The sequence below is a fragment of the Crinia signifera genome, chromosome 1 (assembly GCF_055691185.1).
Source record: "Crinia signifera chromosome 1, ASM5569118v1, whole genome shotgun sequence".
In the NCBI taxonomy this organism is placed as follows: domain Eukaryota; kingdom Metazoa; phylum Chordata; class Amphibia; order Anura; family Myobatrachidae; genus Crinia; species Crinia signifera.
The window spans coordinates 14158715-14185529 of NC_139217.1; positions in this window are offsets into that span (position 1 = coordinate 14158715).

Below are 26815 nucleotides of genomic sequence, written 5' to 3' on the forward strand. Positions count from 1 at the left end.
TGCTATACGCTTAAGTGAGCTGTCACTCAGGGTGACGTCTAGCTACAGTGGCCAGAAGGGGACAAGGCAGTCTGTAGGCTGCACACTAAACAGTGTATGGAGACAGACGCTGAGCGCTGCATTCTAACACTCCCCCTCGCTCAAGGCTGTCTTCGGCTACATAAAAGAACTCAATACAATACTTTGTCCTTTTGTAATACCTGTAACCGAAAATATGGTTAGAGAGAAAAGACATTCAGAACATCAAAACTTCAAATCAACATTTTGAACTTAGACAAGTCCACAGTCCTTCACGAACTTAATAAGCAAGTTTGTCGACAGTCCTTTTGTAAGCATGTCAGCGACATTCTGTTCACTTGCAATGTATTCAACATCGATGGACTTGTTCTCCACTAGTTCCCTGATGAAGTGGTGTCTTATCGCGATGTGTTTCGACCTTCCATGGTGCTTGGTAGTACAGGAAAGATCTATTTCTCCCCTGTTATCACATGCGATGCTGATAGTCTCTTCTTCAAAAAGTAGACCTAACTCACACAAAGTCTCTTTGATCCAGAGTGCTTCCTTTGATGTCTCTGTAAGAGCCATGTATTCGGCCTCAGTTGTCGAAAGAGCAACGGTTGGTTGTTTTCTACTCGCCCAACTAACTGCTGCTCCGGCCAGTGTGAACAGGTAACCGGTGTGGGAACGACGATCATCTTCATCTGCTCCCCAGTCGGCATCGCAGAAGACTTCCAAATTTGAATTGCTTGTCTTGGCGAATTTTAATTTCAAGGAACTTGTACCTTTTAGGTATCTCAGAATCCTCTTCACTGTGATCCAGTGTTGTCTTCCAGGATTTATTGCAAATTGGCTCACCCGACTGACTGCATGAGTGATGTCTGGACGGGTTCCAATACTTGCATACATAAGACTTCCAACCATGTTCTTGTAAGGAACATCTTGCATTTCCTCTACTTCTTCTCGTGTGGTTGGTGACATACCTTTTGTCATCTTGATGCTTTTGTCAATTGGTGTATTTACTGACTTGGAGTCCGCCATCCCATACTTCAAGATTGTTGCCTCGATGTACATTTGTTGGTCGACCGTGACTGTTCCCTTTTGCAAGTTTTGAACAATTCTCATTCCCAACAAATGATTGGCTGGACCTAAGTCTTTCAACTTGAATCTCTGTTTTAGTTGATCTCTCACACTTGTGATGTGATCTTCGTGACCTGCTATAAGTATATCATCCACATAGACTGCTGTGATGAACAACTTTTCTCCCAGAGTTTTGTGATAAAGGCAGTGGTCAGTCTCTGATCTAATAAAATTCATTTCAAGTAGTACTGTGTCCAATTTTATGTACCAGCAACGACCACTCTGCTTTAGGCCGTATATGGATTTCTTCAGAAGACACACCTTCTCTGTCTGAAGTTCATCCTCATTATAGTGATCTGGTGATTCCATATAGATTTCTTCAAGTAACTCTCCATTTAGGAACGCTGAGTCGAAGTCTAGTTGATATAGCAGTAAGTCTTGTAAGGTGGCGACTGCAATTACTAATCTTAGAGTGTTGTACCTCGCAACAGGTGAGTATATCTCCCCATAGTCAATTCCGGATCTCTGTGTGTATCCCTTAGCAACAAGACGGGCTTTGTAACGGGCAACTTCTCCGTCTGAATTTAACTTCTTGCAGAAGACCCACTTGTTCTTGACTGTCTTGCGGTTGCTTGGCCTATCTACTATGGTCCAAGTATCGTTCTCTTTCAGTGCTGATAGCTCTGTATCTATTGCAGATTTCCATTTCGCCCAATCACTGCACGCTTTCGCTTCTCGAATACTCTGAGGTTCACTGAAGGCAATATTCGCATATTCTTCCTCATATCTTCTGGCTGGTATGCCCTTGTACCTTCTTACGGAAGCTCTGTTCGTTGGTTCGCTTCCCTCTTCAGTATTTTCTGTTTCAGGTATGCTTTCTATTTCACACACCTCTACTAGTGCTTGCTTTTCTTGCTCTTTTGCTTTTGTGGGTGATGCTGTTTCTTGAAATATCACATCTCTTGATTTCAGAAGACGTCTGTTCCCTGCATCCCAGAGCCTGTACCCTTTGCTCTCCTCACAATAGCCTAGCAATATGCACTATGATTTCGGGTCAAGTTTCTTCCTTTTCTCCTTTGGTATATGCGCATAAGCTCTGCTCCCAAAGACACGGAGATGACTGATGTCTGGCTTCTTCCCAGACCAGGCCTCTAAGGGGGTTTTTCCCTTCACGGCCACTGTAGGTGTTCTGTTTTTCAGGTATACTGCGGTAGATACAGCTTCTGCCCAAAAACTCTTCTCCAGGCCAGCATCGTTCACCATCGCTCGTGCTCTTTCAACGATTGTTCGGTTCGCCCTTTCACTTACGCCATTCTGTTCAGGCGTATAGGCCATCGTCAGCTGATGCTTTATGCCATGCCTTTTTAGAAAGTCGGTTAGCTCTTCATTTTCGTACTCTCCCCCATTGTCGGATCTCAGGACCTTTAGCTTTAGGCCCGTCTGAGTTTCCACTAGGTTTTTGTACTCCACAATTTTCTTGACCACCTCACTTTTCTTCCTTATGAAGTATACGTGTGTCATTCTTGTGGCGTCATCAATGAGAGTCATGAAGTACTTGTAACCACTGGTTGACTCCTCTTCCATTGGTCTGCACACATCTGTGTGCACCAGAGCTAACTGTGATTCTGCTCTGCTCGCTGACTTGGGAAATGGGTTGCGGGTCTGCTTGCCTTTTATGCAACTCTCGCACACAGGTCTTCCGGTGTCTTTCACTGTGATTCCTGTTGCCATCCCATCAGCTAATTTCTGGACATTATCATATCCTAAGTGTCCCAAACGCCTGTGCCAGAGTTCCATCGACTCATTTTCAGCAGAGGCTGCCAAAGCTACACATTCATCTGTGTCTAGGACGTATAGTTGGTTGCATCGGGTTGCTGAAGCAATTACAGTCCCTTTTTCATTATGCACCATACACCTGCCCTTTGCAAACTGGACTCTGTAGCCTTTTGCCTCGAGTACGCTGATAGCGATGAGGTTACTTCCCAATTCTGGTACATACAGGACGTCTTGGATATCTGTGACTACTGTCTGTCCCTCAATTCTTAGTCTCACTGTGATTGTCCCAACATTTGATGCAGTAAGGACCTTTTCACCAATCCCGGTAACTGTTGTGGGTGTACACTGTGTTAAAGAATTGAACCACTCCTTGTTGCAGCTGAAGTGTCTAGAGGCTCCCGAGTCCATGTACCAGAGATCCCTCCTTGGCTTGTCTGTTACATTCAGTGCTGACTCGTTCTTCTTGTCATGCCGCTTGTGCATGCCACTAGTGTTCTTCATCCTGCATTCTGAAGCCTTGTGCCCTACTTTGTGGCACACATAACATTTGAATGTGCATTTCTTGGGTTTTGCACCCTTTGCTACTAAGGCAGAACCCTCAGCTATGGCATCCTTGTGGATTCTCTCTTGGAACTGTAGTAGCTTGGCTCTCACAACTTCAGTTGTAAGCTTGGTTTCATTTGACTCTAGTGCGACAACTAGGAAGTCAAATTCTTCTGTCAAGTTCTGCAGCATTACCATCGCCACTTCTTCCTCATCCACTTTTGCTCCTACACATGCCAATTGCTGAGCTATCGATAGTATCTTATCAATGTAATCGTTCATGTCCTTGCATGCATTCAACTTTGTTCCATACAGTGTGCGTCTCAGACTTATTCTTCTCATTAAGCCTTTATTTTCATAAGCACCTTGTAGAGTTGTCCACATGTCCTTAGCGGACTCCTTCCCACAGATAGTAGAATAAACATGCTGCTCCACAGCCAGGCCTATTGTGCCAATAGCCTTGTCTACCTCTTCTGGGTTTGGACTATCTCCTGGGGCTATTGTGACTTTCCATAGCTTCTCCCTTTTAAGCTGCATTTCCATAGCGAACTTCCATGTTGTATAATTCTCTGAGCCTTTGAGTTTTGGAAAGTTCATGCTATGCCCTGTACTGTGCATTCTCGTTAACTCTTCCACAAATGACAATTTAGGAATATTTCTTTGTGTTCTTTTATGTACTGCGCTAGCACTTGGTCTTTAGGGGGTTAATCTTCGCGCACGTGACGTGCTGGGCCCATAACCTATTGGCAGAGTGTCTATAAATACGTGCAGTGTGGTTGTTAGACGACACACTTAGAAGATATAACCAACTTGAGGTTTATTCAAGTGACAGGCTTGCAAAGTATAACAGTACTTTAGTAGTTAACTTCAGGCAGTATACAACTGATTGCATAGGAATCACAGTCTCGGGTGTTACTTAGCTGTGGCGTTTAGCTTGTGCAGGGTTAATGGCAATTAACTGGTTTATGCTGCGGTATCTCTCCCAGTCGTCGCTGCTGCCAATGATGATGGATCTCCCTGTGCAAAAGTCACGCTTGTAACAGGATTACAGCGGGGCTTTGTCTTGTGTGCTCCGGTGCACGTGGAGCTGCAAACAGCATGGAGGATGTCACACACGCTCTGAGGCACATGATCACTCGGGGACTTCCTTACAGGAAAGGAAACGCTGCCAGCAGGGTCAGGGGTCTCTGCCCTGCTATACGCTTAAGCGAGCTGTCACTCAGGGTGACGTCTAGCTACAGTGGCCAGAAGGGGACAAGGCAGTCTGTAGGCTGCACACTAAACAGTGTATGGAGACAGACGCTGAGCGCTGCATTCTAACAGTATGTACCACACACAGCCTGGCAGCCATTGGGGATTACCATGTATGTACCACACACAGCCTGGCAGCCATTGGTGATTACCATGTGTGTACCACACACAGCCTGGCAGCCATTATTGATTACCATGTATGTACCACACACAGCCTGGCAGCCATTGGGGATTACCATGTATGTACCACACACAGCCTGGCAGCCACAGATGATGATTGTACCACACACAGCCTGGCAGCCATTGGTGATTCCCATGTATGTACCACACACAGCCTGGCAGCCACAGATGATGATTGTACCACACACAGCCTGGCAGCCATTATTGATTACCATGTATGTACCACACACAGCCTGGCAGCCATTGGTGATTACCATGTATGTACCACACACAGCCAGGCAGCCACAGATGATGATTGTACCACACACAGCCTGGCAGCCATTGTTGATTCCCATGACACAGCCATACATTGGTATGTACCACACACAGCCTGGCAGCCATTGGTGTGATTACCATGTATGTACCACACACAGCCTGGCAGCCATTGGTGTGATTACCATGTATGTACCACACACAGCCTGGCAGCCACAGATGATGATGATTACCATGTACAGTACCACACACAGCCTGGCAGCCATTGATGATTGTACCACACACAGCCATACATGGTAATTATCATCATCGTCATCATTAATGGCTGCCAGGCTGTGCACCGTTCCAGCATGATCTATCATAAATGTCTGAGGGTACAGTGTGTATTACAATTATAGGAAAAAAAACAGTTTGTATCCCAATTGCACACTGAATGAGAAAATAACTACATATTAATCAGATAATACAGAGATCTTGGTTGCATATATCTGCAGATATAGGGCTAAGCCCCCAGGCCGTACGTCAAGGCCTCTCTCTCAGACGTTATACGCCATTATCATGTGGCCTTACACTGGGCTATTAAGCCCAGACATATATGTTACTGCTTATGGGATGGGTTTGGGAATGTGGTGCCCCCTGTGTTGGTAGGGCTGGTCTGCTCCAGGTTAGCACACCCTAACACTTTATTAACTCTTATTTTTCCTATCACATTGTATATATTTTGTATTTTAATCCCACCTTCACTTCCCTACATAGCACTTATGTGCTTCTTATTAACCCTTACTAATTTTCATTTGTGTGCTGCCCTGGAGTACTCAGCCTGTGTCGGCATGTTGGGGGCCCACACCCCAGACCCATACCCAGTATTAGGGACCCCCAGTGACAGAGAGGCCTTGACGTACGGCCTGGGGGCTTAGCCCTATATCTGCAGATATATGCAACCAAGATCTCTGTATTATCTGATTAATATGTAGTTATTTTCTCATTCAGTGTGCAATTGGGATACAAACGGTTTTTTTTCCAAACCAGATTTACCCCTCCCTTTTGGCACCTGAATGACACACCTCTGATTGAGCAGCTTACCAACAAAAGTGTATTACAATTATATGTAATGTCGATGCATATAAATATATTTTGGAGTAAAAGGTAAAAAAGTTCCCTGACCCCTGCTATAAGTCAATAAATCCACTATATCTTGTGCTACTTATTAGGCAAATAGAAAACACAGTATATACAGTAGACGCTAAACCGTTTCCACAGCTGCTTGGAATTTGTATCTGTTCTTCTCTAAACGCACAGTGTTTCGGCATCCAGGAACTTTTATCTCTCCCCATTATACTTCTACAGACAACACTTACAGCTGTAGCCTTTTACAGCACAGGACATTGCAAGGTGTTTGTGCTGCTTATTATGTCAATTGGAAATTCTGAATAAATAAACTAAGATGTTTACACGGTGATGAGACAATTACTGCAATATGTTGGGTTGCGTTTATATACAGCATGCTATTTTTATTAAATTAATTGTCTAAGGGAATCGAATGCACACAATGGCGGACATCAATGGACTGTTGCTTTAAAAAGTCTGTTTGCATCATACACTAATTTTATTTACTATTTTACAGTATTGGTTTCCTTATTTATTTTTTTACTCTGTCCACCTGACCACTGGTCTGTGTGTATAGTATACAGCATAACCTTACAGGTGTCACAAATGGGGTGCAAACAGCACCCACACTTCCCAGGTTGGGGTGCAGTGGCCTGTGACCACACACTCTAGTAAATACAAACAGCACTCACTACAACAAACTAACTCACCTTAACATTCAAATAATCAATTAAATAAATAACGGGGTTTATGTTCATGAATTGATCAGTGCATCTATATATAAACACACACACACATGTATATATACACACACACACACACATGCACAGTGAGAAATAATGGCAGCAGCACTCTGGAGTTAGCGCTAATGAAGTGTATTTAGGTATCACATAAATCCAACATTTTGGGGATTTGGGGGATTTAGCATCTTTATGACGGTGTGAACAAAAATACACTGTAAAAGTTTTACCTTCAATAGATGTGCACCATGCAATGGTGAATAATGTCTTATATGACGTAACACCTCAAAAATCAATTAAGTCTATTTCATCAGGCATATACACATAAATATAAAGCCAACATTATTGCCATCGGAGTCTAAAATATTTCATTATTTTAATAGAAAATAATTAATAGCATTTTCCTAATTATTTGAGGTATATAACAACAGTTTATTAAATATAAAAAAAAACGAATAAATGATTAGATCATAAAATTAATAAGACACATTAACATATAACAAAACAATTGGTACTTATGTATTTTTTCATACCCCTACTATCCAACTACGCATGGAGTTGATTTTATATAGTGTGGCGAGCGCAGCGAGCCACCATGCCCGAAGCGTGGCGAGCGCAGCGAAGGGAAGCAGTCTCATTAGAAAAACGGGAGCCCAGATATTACATAAGTACCAAACAATTTAGGCTTAATCTGGCTTAATTATGCTGACTTAATTAATTTTAGAGAATGCATGTGTCCTGTATCTCCCTTCTAGGAGAAAGAGTGCCCAGGAATAGTAATCAATATCATCATATTTGGATGGAGGTTAGATGTAGTCCCTAAAGCTTAACACATTTCTCCGCTATGGATGTTCAGCGGCTTCCTCAGAATTAACTTTTCTCTAACAATCTTCTTTTAATGTTCATTTCTGGTCTCAGCAGAATTTTGTAACATTTAGGAAAAAATATACAGCTCAGTATTCCGATACCTGAGGCCAATATAGCGAATATCTCTGCAGTGACCATGTTTTTCCCCTTATTGCTCAGATAGGCTGGGATGGCACAGATCCACACACTGCAGAACACCAGCATGCTGAAGGTGATGTACTTGGCTTCATTGTAGATGTCAGGTAATGTCCTCACCATGAAAGCCAGAACAAAGCTCAGAGCTGCCAGGAATCCCATGTAACCTAACATGACATAAAATGCCAGCACAGAACCCTCATTACATTGGATGATGATCATTCCAGGATATGTGTTCCTGTCATACTCTTGAACAGGAGGAGACACCAACAACCAGATAGCACTGGTGAGAACTTGGACAGATGAGCAGATCAACACTATAGAATTTGGCAATCTAACACCCAGCCATTTTCTCCAGGAGCTTCCAGGTCTGGTGGCTTTGAAAGCGATGCAAACCATGACAGTCTTGGCCAGGACAGAAGACAGAGCAACAGCAAAAATAAGTCCAAAGGATATTTGGCGTAGCATGCAGGTGATGTCCACTGGGCGACCGATGAACAGGTGCACACAGAGGACGCTCAGCTTGAGGGAGGTGAGAAGAATGAAGCTGAGGTTTCTATTATTGGCTTTTACTATGGGAGAGTCCCGGAAGGACACAAATATTCCAAATATTACAACAGTTAAAAGAAAAAATATCCCAGAAATTGCAGAAAAAACTGTAGCTATCGTATCATTATTGTATGATAGAAATTCTAATATTCTTGGAACACAAACGTCTTTGTTCTCATTATGCCATTCATCCTCAGGGCATTTTAGGCATGTCTGACTGTCTAAAAAATAAATGGAGCAAATGAAAGTTATGTTAGCACATACAGTAACACAAACACTATTTGCATTTTTTTGTTATACAATACTGTACATTACATTGGTTGGTCTTGCATATGAAGACTATTTCTATTAATAAGTATTCTAAAGATGCATACACACTGTACAATTTTTTTTGACCAATTTCATTGAAAGACATTTCCCTTAAACCCAGTGTCCTGGACGAAAGATGTTGACGAAAGATATTGATGACAGACAAAAGACAAAAGATCTAGCTACAGTTTATAGGCTCTTTTTGAAAGATATCCAAATTGAGCTGCATGCACAGTTGATGAACAACCTTGATGAACAACTGGTGGGTACGGGCATCATCATTCATCGTTCGTCACAAAAGCACTGAAAGATATTTTGACCATTTTTGTTCAGAAAGGCCGAAATGAACGAAATTGGTCAAATAAGATAGTCAAAAAAATTGTACAGTGTGTATGCACCTTAAGTGTCCTTAAAAAAAAAAAAAAAAAGTTTCACATTAATTGTTATGGTATTATTTTAGATTTGGTGACAGCACTAATATAATAAAAGAATAAAAGTATTTGCAAAAACAGGCAAAATGTTACACTATTGTTAACTAATCACATGCATATAAAACCTAAAATGAAAAGAGGATTCATACCAAACGCCAGTTAGTCCACACCAGAGATGTTTGGCAGCGTTTGGGTGGCAGTTGGTGGGAGTCTCCTATTTGAATTTTGAACTGCACTCTAGCCCCACCTGGAGGCACCACTGGTTATTGAATAGGGTATCCGGACTGATCATAGACAGACTCATCATAGACAGTCATATGGTGGACCACTAATGGTCGACGGCCAAAAGGTACAAAAGATAGACCGTCAAAATGTCGACAGGGTCTAATGGTAGACATGGCCAAAGGGACAACATGGAAAAGGTTGACATGAAAAAGGCAGACATGCATTTTTTTTACAGAATTTTCAACCGACATGTGCCGACAGGCGGTATTTCATGCCCTACCATCCACTAGGATGTGGAGGGAGAATATAATAGTGTGCCAATCACAGCGAGCCATGCAAGGGGACATGGTACACTTAGACAGTGTCCATGTCGCCCTATGTCAACATAGACACCCTAAAAACATTAAAAACTTGTGTCGACCTTTTTCCTGTCGACCTTGTGACTGTTGACCATATGACTGTCTATCATGAGTCAGTCTATGTTTTATACCATAACCATTGGATAGCTGGATATATAATATAAGGTCCATTAGCTACAATAGTCTATTATTTTCTGAACAACATTTCCTCCCTTATCTGGTGACTGAATGCTCAAAGTCCTATCGCTTGGAAAATTCTTCAAAGATTTTTCTTTTTTTGGGTGACAAATACTGGTATCTGGGCCTCTTGTAATACATATACATTTATAAATTGCATAAGGATATTTGGTACTTGTGTATTATCACGGAACCCATTAAGTAGTTTACGTACTGTCCTATTCAGCGTAGTGTCCCTTCAGCACGGCGGTGGCGCGTCCCTCCAGCGTAGTGTCCCTTAAGCACAGTGGTGGCGGAAGTCCCTCCAGCGTCGTGTCCCTTCAGCACGGCGGTCCCTCCGGTGTAGTGTCCCTTCAGCACGGCGGCGGCGCAGTCCCTCCAGCGTAGTGTCCCTTCAGCACGGCGGAGGCAGTCCCTCCAGCTTAGTGTCCCTTCAGCACGGTGGTGACAGTCCCTCCAGCGTAGTGTCCCTTCAGCACGGTGGAGGCAATCCCTCCAGCTTAGTGTCCCTTCAGCACGGTGGCGACAGTCCCTCCAGCGTAGTGTCCCTTCAGCACGACGGAGGCAGTCGCTCCAGCGTAGTGTCCCTTTAGCACGGCGCCAGCAGTCCCTCCAGCTTAGTGTCCCTTCAGCACTGCGGTGGAGGCAGTCCCTCCAGCATAGTGTAAGCACTATTGGTGTAGTAGTTTAATCGCTATGACTGTGACTGTGACAGTGTGTATGTCCCCCAATAAGCGGAATAGCGGAACAGCGACTGTGAGCTTTACTCGTTACTTTACACTACACGCTGCCTTACTACGACTACGCTGGCTGACACTGACTATGCCAACTACGTTTCTCGCACCGGCGCCATGATAATACACAAGTACCGGATATTTTTATAGAAAAAGTATTTAAAAAATGGAATTCATTAGGAAACACTGACTGCTTGGGTAATGTACTAGGTTATTTATTAGTGCATACAATGGTATATAGTCATTTCATTCTAAAGAATTGTCCTCTTGGAACAGTTCTGTTAAATGGGATACTGTAGCTATGATTTCTATGATACAGGGACATGTCATATGTCTAGCCGTGGTATTGTTAGGAAATATGATTTATGGCCTAGTGCTCAAACGTACTGTATCTATTTAATTCAATGAATTATTAAAAGTCAGATAATTGCATACATTAGGGGAACTTAATTAGGATCACCATGTCAGTTTCTTTATTTTAGCAACTCCTCCTATAATCCCATAACTGGGTCTCTCCTTCGTTTGGGAGGTCTCTTATTGAGCAGTTAGTACCAGTTTCTGACATACTGTATGTGGGGCCTTTTCTTTCCCTCCTTCTCAGAAAATAGGTTTGTTAGTTAAGTCTAGCACCCCAACAAATATAGGGGGTTATTCTGGTTCATTCGCTCGGATGCAAATTTGTATCCTTGCGAGTGAACCCGATCCAGCCTTGCGAATGGCGGCACAGCGGCCCACCATTCATACATTCGCACTGGCTGCAAATGGATGTTTTACATAAAGATCCATTCACAGGCCACTGGGACCTTCATACGGCTTTCAATGGTTGGCCGACCATGGAAAGATGTGGAAGGTGCACACATATATAAGGTTTCTCGTGGGGAAGTGGCCAAGTAGCTGACATCTGGTGATATCAGTTGCCCGTCCCCCGCATGTTGCCCGTCCCCCGCATGTTGCCCGTCCCCCGCATGTTGCCCGTCCCCCGCATGTTGCCCGTCTCCCGCATGTTGCCCGTCCCCCGCATGTTGCCCGTCTCCCGCATGTTGCCCGTCCCCCGCATGTTGCCCGTCCCCCGCATGTTGCCCGTCCCCCGCATGTTTGTCACAGCCGTATTAGCGTGAGATTGCCCAGTATTTCATGGGAAAGCCCATGGAATGCTGGGTGTTCCCATATGTTAATGGACCAGCCCAGTACCCCACATGGCCACCCCCCACCATCCACCACACACCCAGAGCATGGACAGGCACATGGCGAAATCATTGGCCTCGTGAGAACGCACGTGGGCCAATGAATGGACTCTCTGCATTTGCATATGTTCCTTTAATAAGCGAAGATGGTAATATTATAGATGGTGCCCAGTTACAGGAAGTCTCTCAGCATTGGGACTTGGGTTAAGGCTCCTGACTATTTGTTTTAAGTAGAGTACTATTGCAGGACCTGACTAGAAGGGCCAATTCCGGTTCCCTAGTAGTATTCCAAATCTGGCCCAGCCCTGATTGCCCGGATTTGCACATGCGCATTTCTGCACATGTGCAAACCCCGACAGTGAACGGCTCCGGTGAGATACACACTTGCCACACCGTGCGCCATTCAGTCTGACCTTAATTTGCAAAGGCAGGAGAAATTATTTAATGGGTCGTCTAAATGACCCTGTGACATTTCTTATGTGCCAGATATTAGCTAAAGTAATTTAGCAAAACTATTAAACCTACCACTTGCACAAAATGTAAACATAACAACATACAATAATAGCATCCTCTATATCCATGAAGGCTAACCTATGACATGTGTATCACTCGCGACACACCAAGGCACTTTGACTGACACGCGTCTCACCAACAAGTGTGTGGAGAGTAAAAACCCGGAAGTGCGCAAGGGAAGCGGACAAGCCAGCATGCGTGCTGTGTTTCCAATCAGAAGGGGACGGGGGGGGGGGGGCTTCACCTGTCTGCTGGAGGGAGCAGAGCTAGCCTTCCCGGGTTACTGGAGACGGAGTGCCAGTGGCCTGGGAGCTGGGACTGCCCTGGTGAGTGTACAGCGCCGGCAGCGGGGTCACAGGAGATGGAGTGCCAGTGGCCTGGGAGCTGGGACCGCCCTGGTGAGTGCACAGCGCCGGCAGCGGGGTCACAGGAGACGGAGTGCCAGTGGCCTGGGAGCTGGGACTGCCATGGTGAGTGTACAGCGCCGGCAGCGGGGTCACAGGAGATGGAGTGCAAGTGGCCTGGGAGCTGGGACCGCCCTGGTGAGTATACAGCGCCGGCAGCCGGGTTACTGGAGACGGAGTGCCAGTGGCCTCGGAGCTGGGACCGCCCTGGTGAGTGTACAGCGCCGGCAGCGGGGTCACAGGAGATGGAGTGCCAGTGGCCTGGGAGCTGGGACCGCCCTGGTGAGTGTACAGCGCCGGCAGCGGGGTCACAGGAGACGGAGTGCCAGTGGCCTGGGAGCTGGGACTGCCATGGTGAGTGTACAGCGCCGGCAGCGGGGTCACAGGAGACGGAGTGCAAGTGGCCTGGGAGCTGGGACCGCCCTGGTGAGTGTACAGCGCCGGCAGCCGGGTTACTGGAGACGGAGTGCCAGTGGCCTCGGAGCTGGGACCGCCCTGGTGAGTGTACAGCGCCGGCAGCGGGGTCACAGGAGACGGAGTGTCAGTGGCCTGGGAGCTGGGACTGCCCTGGAGAGTGTACAGCGCCGGCAGCGGGGTCACAGGAGACGGAGTGTCAGTGGCCTGGGAGCTGGGACCGCCATGGTGAGTGTACAGCGCCGGCAGCGGGGTCACTGGAGACGGAGTGTCAGTGGCCTGGGAGCTGGGACCGCCCTGGTGAGTGTACAGTGCCGGCAGCGGGGTCACTGGAGACGGAGTGTCAGTGGCCTGGGAGCTGGGACCGCCCTGGTGAGTGTACAGCGCCGGCAGCAGGGTCATAGGAGACAGAGTGCAAGTGGCCTCGGAGCTGGGACTGCCCTGGTGAGTGTACAGCACCGGCAGCGGGGTCACAGGAGACGGAGTGCCAGTGGCCTGGGTGCTGGGACAGCCCTGGTGAGTGTACAGCGCCGGCAGTGGGGTCACAGGAGACGGAGTGTCAGTGGCCTCAGACCTGGGACTGCCCTGGTGAGTGTACAGCGCCGGCAGCGGGGCAGCGGGGTCACAGGAGACGGAGTGCCAGTGGCTTCGGAGCTGGGACTGCCCTGGTGAGTGTACAGCGCCGGCAGCGGGGTCACAGGAGACGGAGTGCCAGTGGCCTGGGAGCTGGGACTGCCCTGGTGAGTGTACAGCGCCGGCAGCAGGGTCACAGGAGACGGAGTGTCAGTGGCCTCGGAGCTGGGACTGCCCTGGTGAGTGTACAGCGCCGGCAGCGGGGTAGCGGGGTCACAGGAGATGGAGTGCCAGTGGCCTCAGAGCTGGGACTGCCCTGGTGAGTGTACAGCGTCGGCAGCGGGGTCACAGGAGACGGAGTGCCAGTGGCCTCGGAGCTGGGACTGCCCTGGTGAGTGTACAGCGCCGGCAGCGGGGTCACAGGAGACGGAGTGTGTGGCCTGGGAGCTGGGACTGCCCTGGTGAGTGTACAGCGCCAGCAGCAGGGTCACAGGAGATGGAGTGTCAGTGCCCTAGGAGCTGGGACTGCCCTGGTGAGTGTACAGCGCCGGCAGCGGGGTCACAGGAGACGGAGTGTCAGTGGCCTGGGAGCTGGGACTGCCCTGGTGAGTGTACAGCGCCTGCAGCGGGGTCACTGGTGACGGAGTGCCAGTGGCCTGGGAGCTGGGACTGCCCTGGTGAGTGTACAGCGCCGGCAGTCTGGTCACTGGAGACGGAGTGCCAGTGGCCTGGGAGCTGGGACCACCCTGGTGAGTGTACAGCGCCGGCAGCGGGGTCACAGGAGACGGAGTGCCAGTGGCCTGGGAGCTAGGACTGCCCTGGTGAGTGTACAGCGCCGGCAGCGGGGTCACAGGAGACGGAGTGCCAGTGGCCTGGGAGCTGGGACTGCCCTGGTGAGTGTACAGTGCCGGCAGCGGGGTCACGGGAGACGGAGTGCCAGTGGCCTGGGAGCTGGGACTGCCCTGGTGAGTGTACAGCGCCGGCAGCCGGGTTACTGGAGACGAAGTGCCAGTGGCCTGGGAGCTGGGACCGCCCTGGTGATTGTACAGCGTCGGCAGCGGGGTCACAGGAGACAGAGTGCCAATGGCCTGGGAGCTGAGACTGCCCTGGTGAGTGTACAGCGCCGACAGCCGGGTCACTGGAGACGGAGTGCCAGTGGCCTGGAAGCTGGGACCGCCCTGGTGAGTGTACAGCGCCGGCAGCGGGGTCACTGGAGACGGAGTGCCAGTGGCCTGGGAGCTGGGACCGCCCTGGTGAGTGTACAGCGCCGGCAGCGGGGTCACAGGAGACGGAGTGCCAGTTGCCTGGGAGCTGGGACTGCCCTGGTGAGTGTACAGCGCCGGCAGCGGGGTCACGGGAGATGGAGTGCCAGTGGCCTGGGAGCTGGGACTGCCCTTGTGAGTGTACAGCGCCGGCAGCCGGGTTACTGGAGACAAAGTGCCAGTGGTCTGGGAGCTGGGACCGCCCTGGTGATTGTACAGCGTCGGCAGCGGGGTCACAGGAGACAGAGTGCCAATGGCCTGGGAGCTGGGACTGCCCTGGTGAATGTACAGCGCCGGCAGAGGGGTCACAGGAGACGGAGTGCCAGTGGCCTGGGAGCTGGGACTGCCCTGGTGAGTGTACAGCGCCGGCAGCCGTGTCACGGGAGATGGAGTGCCAGTGGCCTGGGAGCTGGGACTGCCCTTGTGAGTGTACACCGCCGGCAGCGGGGTCACGGGAGACGGAGTGCCAGTGGCCTGGGAGCTGGGACTGCCCTGGTGAGTGTACAGCGCCGGCAGCTGGGTTACTGGAGACAGAGTGCCAGTGGCCTGGGAGCTGGGACCACCCTGGTGAGTGTACAGCGCCAGCAGTGGCGTCACTGGAGATGGAGTGTCAGTGGCCTGGGAGCTGGGACCGCCCTGGTGAGTGTACAGCGCCGGCAGCGGGGTCACTGGAGACGGAGTGACAGTGGCCTGGGAGCTGGGACCGCCCTGGTGAGTGTACAGCACCGGCAGCGGCATCACTGGAGATGGAGTGTCAGTGGCCTGGGCGCTGGGACCGCCCTGGTGAGTGTACAGCGCCGGCAGCGGGGTCTGCATAGAGCTCTGCTGGCTCAAATGTTTGTCCTCCACTCCCTGCAGCAGCATTTGCTGCCCGCTCTGCTCTGCATGCTGCCAACGCCCGCCCTGCTCTGCACGCTGCTCTTGCCACTCATTGTCCCTGACCCTGCCCGTTCGATCATGCTGCACCCCTCCCCTGTGTAAGGGGGGGGGGGGTGGCAGCCTTATCGGATCTGCGGCAAAAGACAGTGAGCAGTGAACCCCCTTCTGAGTATATATTGTTTGTACTTGTATTATATGTTCTGAAAGGGACCGGGGGACAGAAAGGACAGGGTGCAATGGAAACAGTGAGGGGCTGTTATCATGGTGGGACAGTGTGGGCTGTTTGTGATGGGGTAGTACGGGGCTGGTGTGATGGGGACACTACAATGTGGGGCCGGTGTGATGGGGACACTACAGTGTGGGGCCGGTGTGATGGGGACAGCATGGGGCTGGTGTGATGGGACACTACAGTGTGGGGCTGGTGTGATGGGACACTACAGTGTGGGGCTGGTGTGATGGGGACAGCATGGGGCTGGTGTGATGGGACACTACCGTGTGGGGCTGGTGTGATGGGGACAGCATGGGGCTGGTGTGATGGGACACTACAGTGTGGGGCTGGTGTGATGGGACACTACAGTGTGGGGCTGGTGTGATGGGGACAGCATGGGGCTGGTGTGATGGGACACTACCGTGTGGGGCTGGTGTGATGGGGACAGCATGGGGCTGGTGTGATGGGGGATATTATAACTCTTTAGTATGGCTGATCATTATAATGGCTGCAAATATCACCAAATGATTGCTATTTCTTGAAGTGACAGGCGACTCGAGGCCATCACTGCTCTATATGTATCTTTACAATGAACACAGGGATGCTGAAAGCAATGTAATATAGTTACCAGACACATTGGATATCTCCCCCTCCGAGCATGGGATACACTCATAGCAGCAGGTGTGGAAGTTTTTGCTCATTGCCCGTCTTGTTCCTGGAAGACAGATCCCAGAACATAATCCTATTGGAACCTGGGAAATAATATTAGTCTGTGTTGTGATTCACTCTTCTAAATATTCACATTTTTCCAGTTTTGCTTTTACACTTGTTTAAAATAAATTATCAATGAACTTGAAACTTTACTGCCGCCGAACATAAAACATAGTGATGGGGGGGAGGGCTGTAACATCACTTCCTGCTACTTTCTAACTGCCCACTCCTCCCCTCTTACACCCTATTGGCTAATGCCTTATCATCATATCTCACAGAAAACTAGCTAGTAAAACATCTCCAGAACACTTTAGTAGTTTATGTAACCTCTGTGCTGTCAGCCATCAGTTTTCCTTTTTACTATAGTACTAAATACCGCAGCAGATTCCCAACCTTTTCTTATAAATATATTTTTCATAGAACTTTAATGATAAATAAAGTAATTAACGTGTTAAATTATTTTGAAGTGTCATTCATGGTGAGTTAAGCCATTGTTAAAGATAATTCATTATAATGGAATTAGCAATATTAGGGAAGCACCAATATGACAATATGATCCCAAAAGGAATTTAAAACAAATAATGTACAATCAATATCTACAGCTTTAAAGATTGTTTTAAAAAAAGAAAAATACATATCATTATTAATGCACAGCATTAATGTATTTGTTAAAAAAAAAGAGTTAAAAAGGCCTAATGAGGAAATATACATTTTGATAAATAAAAATTAAAAAGTAGGAACAAGAATTTTGTAGAGGGATAAAATATAAACAAAAATATTATAAAGAAAAAAAAATAAGAGGTTCACATTAGGGAATGGAACTATACTACTTCGTCAGGTACAGTAGAGAAATAGATCCCTATCATTATATCAGAACTATATATATATATATATATATATATATATATATATATATATATATATATATAATATATATATATATATATATATATATATATATATATATATATATATATTTATATATATTGCAATAAGGAAAAAATGCATGAGAGAGTGAAGAAAAGAAAAGAAGAAAGCCTTGGATGAGGAAAATTTCCAACTCTCAATATACTGTAAAATACCTGTACACAGCAGATGGAAGTTTTACTAGATAAATTAAGATATTTAAAGTAGAATAAAGGGGAAAGAGAAAACAATAATCAGCAAATAGTAGAAAATTAGAAAAATTGAGAAATATCTGTTCCAACGAAAAATAAAGAAAATAGAAAAGTCAATAAAATATTGAAATAGGGGACATTGATGACAATATTTAAACATCAACCATAAATAAAATACCTGTGGAAGGTGATAGTGAAAAAAAGTTGAGGATGATGGTGATGAGGATAATGTTTATCATTTCAATTCAAATATTATAATAAAAAGGAAGAATCAGCAGGGCTTCATCTGGTGTTCTTGCAGATAGTATTTTATCTTCCGTTCTAACTTGTAATGCAAATGGAAATCCCCATCTATATCTGATTTGATGATCTCTCAGAATTTTAGTAATATCACTCATCTCTCTTCTTTTTGTTAGTGTAATTGGTGATAAGTCCAGGAAAATAAGTAGGGTTACACCCTCAAAGACAATTTGAGCAGATTTACGAGCTTGAATATAAATTTTGTCTTTTGACTGAAAGTAGTGTAATCTTAGAATGACATCTCTTGGTTGGGAGGGATTTAGAGATCGAGGTCGAAGAGCACGGTGAGCTCGATCTAGAATTAGCATTTCATCTGGAATAGAAGGGACTAGAAATCGGAAGAGACGTAGGAGATAGTTTTCTAAGTGGGATGCCTCGACTGACTCAGGAATGTTCCTGATGCGGAGGTTATTCCGTCTTCCACGATTATCCAGATCCTCCTGCTTATCAGATAGGAGGAGAATGTCATGACGCATTTCAATACTGCCTTGATCCAACATCTGTTGGTAGCTAGCGATCTCATCATGTTTCTTCTCTAGTGTATTCACACGTGTGCCTAAGTCATCTATAGCAGTTTTAAGCCCTGATACGGCATTGTGAACCTCATCGTGAATCATTTGGCGAAAGTTGCGTAACTCTGATAATATGGATGAGATGTCCGCCTTTGTCGCAGGAGATGATGATATATCCATATCAGATCCTACTAGTGAAGCACTCATCAGCGGAGGTGACAGGACAGATTCTTGGGATTTAGGTACAGGATTGTCGTATGTTATTATAGGTTGGGAATCTGTCTTCTTTTTTTTCTTATTGTTTGGCATTTAAGGGGGTCTGAGCTTTCAATGTTTCGAGAAATGTCCAGAAAGTCTACAGTTCTTTTTTAAAAGTGTAGCGCGCCTGGGATCAACACACAACGCTTTTACATTTTGAAGCTAGTGAACAGCTTGGCTTTTAGTATATGTTTCTTGAAGAACAGCAGTAACACTGCCTGTGACCCAAATAGACTATTATAATACAATGTGTAAATAATGTTGCAATAGTCTGGATTTCTGAGACACAAGTGCTATAAGATACACTTATCTGAAGTGTCTCTATGAGCTTGCCTCCTAGTGACGGAGGAGGGGCGGCGCTGATATAGAGCTGGGAGGGACTTGTACAGGACAATAGCTACCTGGGGTCCGGCTACTTTGCCATTCCCCAGAAGCACAACACAGATCAGAAATCACTTTACCCACACACTGTATCTGTGAAGAAATGAAAATAATAAATCAATCCTATACTGACAGTTACAGGGGCCATCTTGGGAGCAACAGTTATCTCTGCAGACAGTGACACCCAGATCTGTTTGTTACAGCTCATAGAGACACTTCAGATAAGTGTATCTTATAGCACTTGTGTCTCAGAAATCCAGACTATTGCAACATTATTTACACATTGTATTATAATAGTCTATTTGGGTCACAGGCAGTGTTACTGCTGTTCTTCAAGAAACATATACTAAAAGCCAAGCTGTTCACTAGCTTCAAAATGTAAAAGCGTTGTGTGTTGATCCCAGGCGCGCTACACTTTTAAAAAAGAACTGTAGACTTTCTGGACATTTCTCGAAACATTGAAAGCTCAGACCCCCTTAAATGCCAAACAATAAGAAAAAAAAGAAGACAGATTCCCAACCTATAATAACATACGACAATCCTGTACCTAAATCCCAAGAATCTGTCCTGTCACCTCCGCTGATGAGTGCTTCACTAGTAGGATCTGATATGGATATATCATCATCTCCTGCGACAAAGGCGGACATCTCATCCATATTATCAGAGTTACGCAACTTTCGCCAAATGATTCACGATGAGGTTCACAATGCCGTATCAGGGCTTAAAACTGCTATAGATGACTTAGGCACACGTGTGAATACACTAGAGAAGAAACATGATGAGATCGCTAGCTACCAACAGATGTTGGATCAAGGCAGTATTGAAATGCGTCATGACATTCTCCTCCTATCTGATAAGCAGGAGGATCTGGATAATCGTGGAAGACGGAATAACCTCCGCATCAGGAACATTCCTGAGTCAGTCGAGGCATCCCACTTAGAAAACTATCTCCTACGTCTCTTCCGATTTCTAGTCCCTTCTATTCCAGATGAAATGCTAATTCTAGATCGAGCTCACCGTGCTCTTCGACCTCGATCTCTAAATCCCTCCCAACCAAGAGATGTCATTCTAAGATTACACTACTTTCAGTCAAAAGACAAAATTTATATTCAAGCTCGTAAATCTGCTCAAATTGTCTTTGAGGGTGTAACCCTACTTATTTTCCTGGACTTATCACCAATTACACTAACAAAAAGAAGAGAGATGAGTGATATTACTAAAATTCTGAGAGATCATCAAATCAGATATAGATGGGGATTTCCATTTGCATTACAAGTTAGAACGGAAGATAAAATACTATCTGCAAGAACACCAGATGAAGCCCTGCTGATTCTTCAGTCATTAAAACTTCCTTGTCCAAAACCACCTCTGGAGGCCAATTCTACGCTAAATCGAAAATCTGCCCCGAGAGAGGAATGGCAGACTGTGGGCCCAAACCGTTAGAAATACAAACTGAAGTTCTTAAAAAATTATACTACTAGGAAATATTTCAGTTACACAATAGCAACAATATTTTAAAAGGTACTTTCCATATGGTCACGAATGCGTCACTGATATATCTGATATAGTCTGTGGCCAATTTACGTTGAAGCCTAAGGACAATATACGCTGAACTTTGGATGACAATAATAGTTGTTTTTATTCGACAAACGATAGAGTTATTGCTATACAGTATTTAAGATGCAACAAAAATCGTAGATGGTTCAATATATTAATTTTGAACAGTTGCTATTTCATTAATAAGAAATGTTTGGAATGCCAAGTTTAAATAATAATTATATATAGTATTTAGGATGCAACACAACTCATAGCTGGTCCAGCTTAATAATCTTGAACAGTTGTAATTTCAATGTTGGGAAGTGTTTAGGATACTAGGTTTAAACAAGTACGATATACATAGTAAACTAAAACGCGCGCTTGGGATCTTTATACATTCGATGTATATATATTACAGGTTCTCAAGTCTTTAGACGACTTGGGTATACCTGAGGTTAACCCCCAACCGGTCAATAGGACCGGCATCGGACAATTTTGGCTAATTAGCCACTTTTACCCCTGGGTCCGATATGAGGAACGGACTTATATTCTGTTCCTGTCCCCCACCCCTTTCTTTTTTTTTTGGATTTTTTTTCGTCTATGTGCTTATGTATTACAATGTTAACTGCAATTATACCCCTTGCCCGGGAGTTAGTTATCTACTTATGCGCCATTATACAAAAACTTTAATATTTAAATCTTTGTTAATGCTAATTCCAACACATATGCTACCATGGTACTTAAAATAGTGTCCTTAAACGTAAGAGGTCTTAATATTCCACAAAAAAGGTCATTGTTATTCCTAAGTCTAAAACAATTAAAGGGAGACATTATTTTTTTACAAGAGACCCACTTTTCGGGAATCCACCACCCAGAACTCAGGAGTAGACGCTACCCTAATGTTTTCCATGCATGTGATCCTCAACGTAAGAAAAAAGGAGTTGCTATATTAATCGCTGCTCATATTAAATTTGCTCACTCTAAGATTATTCGGGATCCTGAGGGGAGATTTTTAATTCTAGAGTGTTTAATTCATAATAAACCTTATACTCTAATCAACATATATGCACCCAACCAAAATCAACCCCGGTTTTTTAATACTTTAGATGGACATATTTCAGAACATCGCAAAGGAAATGTGATCCTAGCGGGAGATTTTAATACTATTATAGATGAACACCTAGATAGATCTATCCCTATACCGAAATCGGTTCAGAAAATTTCTTCGGGGGCCTCATCGGCTTTGATTAAACTTCTTTCCCACCAACTATTATTTGATACCTGGAGAATCAAAGAACCTTCAGCTAGAGACTATACATTCTTTTCGCCATTGCACGGAGTCTACACGAGACTGGACATGATATTTTTCAGTACTGAATTAACTCAGTCCATTGTTAATGTGGCCATTATGCCTCGGACCTGGTCAGACCATGGTCCGGTAAGTGTGGATATTCAAGACGCTGAGTTGGCTGTGGGCCATGGGCAATGGCGACTAAACGATCGGATCCTCCTTAATCCAATAAGCAAAACTCTTATATTTAATAAATTACAAGAATATTTCAATCTTAATAAGTCACCAGAGATAAGTCCAATGTTACTATGGGAAGCTCATAAAGCGGTGATTCGGGGACATTTGATAAGTATTGCTGCACATGCAAAAAAAACTAGAACTCAAACAATACGTAGATTATCAGATCAATTAAAAATTCTAGATGAAAAACATAAATCTTCAGGCCTAGTAGAAGACCTATCTCGATTACAGACCGCCAGAGGAGAACTTAACCTCCTTCTCACTCACCAAGCGGAAAACTCGCTGAAATGGCTTAATCAATCTTATTATGAGAAAGGTGATAAAGCAGACCGTCTTTTAGCTTCTAAGCTGAGGTCAAAACTTTCGCATAATAATATTCACTCAATCAAGACGTCTACAGGCAAACAGCTTTATGATCCGAAACACATTACAGAAGAATTCCTATCATTTTACTCCAAACTGTATAACACCTCTCAAAAAGATTCTAACTCGCTTACATCCTCGATTCAACAATTCTTATCCAAATGTAAACTCCCACATCTGTCTGTAGAAAATGCAAAAACCCTTAGCACAGCGATCACGGAAGAAGAAATTCTTCAAACAATTAAACTTTCAAAGTCCAATAAAGCTCCAGGCCCAGACGGTTTTACCGCAACATATTACAAAGCCTTTCCAGAGATCCTAGTACCACATTTAAACTCTTTATTTAATAGTATTATGCAAGGAGAGCATTTTTCTCCACAAACCTTAGAGGCACGTATAATAGTCATTCATAAGGAGGGTAAAGACCCAACAAATTGTAATCATTATAGACCTATATCTTTACTGAACAATGACTTAAAATTATACTCTAAAATTTTAGCATCGCGCCTAAACACTATCTTGCCATTCTTAGTAGATAAAGATCAAGTAGGATTTATACCTGGTCGTCAGGCGCGAGATAATACAAGAAAGGTAATTAATCTGATACATATTATTAATTCTAGAAAAATACCTGCAATAATGCTTTCTCTAGATGCCGAGAAGGCATTTGACAGAATTAATTGGCCTTTTATGATAGAGACACTGCGTCATTTCGGTTTGGATGGTCCGTTCTTACAGGGTATATTAGCACTATATTCGTTTCCTTCTGCCAAAATTGTGATCAATGGTATGGTGTCAAACTCATTCCCAATATCTAATGGCACAAGACAGGGGTGTCCATTATCTCCCCTGATCTTTGCTTTGACTATAGAACCTCTGGCAGCATACATCCGTCAGTCAAGGACGGTAAAAGGTATTTTAACTGACCGAAAGGACTATAAAATGTCACTGTTTGCAGATGACGTATTACTTACGTTATCCTCACCCCAAACATCACTCCCTAACCTATTTAACATACTTAAAACATACGGCAATTTATCTGGATACAAGATTAATCATACAAAAACGGAGGCACTACCTTTTAACATGACTCCAGAAATTCTAAATCCACTTATAGCAAAATATAGCTTCTCATGGAAGACAGATAAAATAAAATATCTTGGCATTTACATCACTAATAAATATAACTCACTATATGATGCCAATTTTCCAAAAATTCTCAATTCCATTAAAAAAGATTTAAACTTATGGCATTCATATTATATATCCTGGTTTGGTAGAATAGTCGCTCTTAAAATGAACATTTTGCCACGCCTTCTCTACTTATTTCAAACACTACCAGTTAGTGTTCCTATCCAGATTCTCAACCAGCTCCATAAATGGTTTATTAAATTTGTCTGGAAGGGGAAAAATCCCAGAATCAGTTTTATGACTTTACGCAAAGAAACCTCCAGAGGGGGTCGAGGGTTTCCGGACATTAAATTATATTACTTAGCTACACATCTCAGTCAGGCGGTGGTCTGGTTTTCGTCATCATCGGGACCAAGTTGGGTAGACCTCGAGGCTACTTCGAGTGGAATCGTGTCACTCCCTCTAGTATTAATGCTCCCCACAAAAAGTAGACCTTACGAGGTGGCTAGCAATCCTGTAGTTAACTTCACCTGTTCAGTGTGGAGTCAGGGGATTAGAAAATATAAATTACTATCTGATCCTTCTCCCCTTACTCCACTATGGAAAAACAAATCTTTGATGCAGGGACGGGCAACCACTTTAGCAGCAAAGTGGATTTCCAAAGGAATTATATTTGCCTCAGATGTCCTCCAGGGGGGAATCTGTATGAGTATAGGCGATTTGCAGGAAAAATATTCGTTCCCAGATTTGAATGCCTTCACATATTTACAAATAAAACACGATATTGACACCCATCATTTTCCCTCCAGGATGCTAAAATCTCCTTTGGAACGCTCATGTTTAGATGAACCATTCAGGAAAGGAATGATCTCGTCTTTATATAATTTACTAGTAACATCATCAGAACCCCCTGCACCAAATTTTGAACACCAATGGGAGATTGATTTGGGAGATACACCAGAAGAAGATTCCTGGCCTGTAATTCGTGAGCGATTATCTAAAAATTCAATCTCAACCCTGATTAAGGAGAATGCATATAAAATTTATTATCGATGGTACTTGGTACCAGCTAGACTAAATAGAATGTATAGTTCAGCTTCCCCCCTATGCTGGAGAGGTTGTGGTGAGTCGGGCACTTTCCTGCACATATGGTGGACTTGTCCTAAAATAGTGGCTTATTGGGAAGAAGTAGCAAATTTATTGAGTAAAGTATTACTAACTAAAATAACTAGGGATCCATGGTCTTTTCTGTTGGGACATCCGATAAGTTCTCTAGACCCTCTTTCAGAAAAATTAGCAAGCCACATACTAAGTGCGGCAAGATGCCTTATTGCATCACACTGGAAGAATGAAAACCCTCCTTCAGTTCAAACAGTGGCAAATAAGATCTGGTTTGTAGCATCAATGGAGAAGATAACAGCTTTTCTACAGAACAACTCTATAAAATTTATTAAAATATGGAACCCATGGTATGTTTTCACACAATCTATACAGGGCAGGAAAAAACATGACCATCTTGTGAATCTAGTATTATAAATTCAAATTTTGACCTTTTACATGGTAACTCTTTTGAAAAAGAATCTCTGAAGAACTCTTACAAATTGAATATTCCCGGGCTATATTTTATCTAATTTTTTTTTTTTTTTTTTTTTTTTTTTTTGTTTATACTTACTATGTCCTTCAACATTATTCATCCGTAATAACTTAAAACATTAATGTAAGAATAGATATAGTAACAACACTTTAAAAATGGTATGGGAACTATTTTAAAAGCAAAATATATGTGTTAATCTGCAATCTCGTGATATGTTTTCTGAATAACATGAAGGACGTTGTCTTGTATTATTGTACTTATTTATTTATTTATTTTTATTGTTGTTATTTATTTTATTATTAATATTATTATTTATTTATTTATTTTTTATTTCATTTTTTTTTTTTTTTTTTGTAAATTGTGCATTTATTGAGAATCTTATACATTGTTATTTGTATAAATATGAATAAAATATGTTAGATAAAAAAAAAAAAGGAGCTATTCTCTTAGTTCCATAATTGGCATTATTTATTTTTTCATCCATTTTCATAAATGTATAAACAATGTGTGTGCGTATGTATGTATGTATGTATGTATGTATGTATGTAGTTAAAATTTATGTGTCAGAATTTACTACTGAAGTTAAAAATTTTCTAACTAAACCTAATGGTAGTTATAGGTGTGTGGGCTGCACCACGTGTAGCTCCCTCTTGACCGGGATCCATGTGATACATCCCTATACGGGTAGAAAATTTTACATTAATCATGTAATAACTTGCACCACCAGTTTTATAATTTATGTGATTTTCTGCCCATGTGGATATCTTTATGTGGGGAAGACTGACACTACATTGCATGAAGGAATGGCTGCATTTGTGCCGCAATCGCCACCGGCACTAGTGATCAGCCGGTGGCTAGACATTGTGCCCAAGTGGGCCATACGTTGCCAGCTTGCGCACTAAGCTCATTGATCACTTACCCCCACTTAAGCGTGGTGGTGATAGGAGTAAGATTTTGTTACGTATGGAAACCAGATGGGATCTGTCTGTTGGTGCCTGTACTTTGCTCCCTGATGATAGGGATTTATCCCCGAAATATGTTGGATTAAAGACTGCTCAGTTATCCTGCAACAAGTCTTGTGAGTGCCTCTGTTACTTCTACTGTTATATTGAGATCCGCTGAGTGCCGGAGTTATCAATTGCTGCTATACTGTATATATACATATATATATATATATATATATCGCGCTGATGTCCGGCACTCCCCGCACTCCTAATGCTCTTGCCTGGGT